The sequence below is a fragment of the Poecilia mexicana genome, unplaced genomic scaffold (assembly GCF_051168715.1).
Source record: "Poecilia mexicana isolate PSO_F unplaced genomic scaffold, ASM5116871v1 scaffold_21, whole genome shotgun sequence".
NCBI lineage: Eukaryota > Metazoa > Chordata > Actinopteri > Cyprinodontiformes > Poeciliidae > Poecilia > Poecilia mexicana.
Genome location: NW_028263390.1, coordinates 17823878 through 17824354, shown reverse-complemented (window position 1 = coordinate 17824354; position 477 = coordinate 17823878).

Here is a 477-nt window from a genome sequence, read left to right as displayed (position 1 = left end):
GTCCAGTTTAAATGTCTTCATCTGATCTCGTTTTTGGCTGTGCTTCAAACATTTTAATACTACTGTGATTCTTTACACTCATCTGTTAAGTGTCATGCATATTAAAATAATTACATTTTACCTCTTTATAAACACTTGAGAGTATATTGACTTCAAATTAGAAATTATTAGCATAAATAATACTTTCCAAGCCGTAGACTGGCAAGGAATTATATAAAAGTCACAGTTGAGTTCAATGAAAACTTTTCTCTCGATACAATAATGTGTGATAACTCTGAAAAGTTTTATTTCACACGGAAGGTTTTCTGTAGGTGATTTATTGAGTGCTGTAATGGAAGGAAATTGGAAAGTCAGAGATTTGAATAAATTCCAAGCAACAAAGAGACACAAGAACAATGCAGGTAAAAAATAGATCAGAGATTATTAAATCGTTTTCTGTGTGACTCAGACACAAAGAGCCTCGTCCTTTGTTGTCTA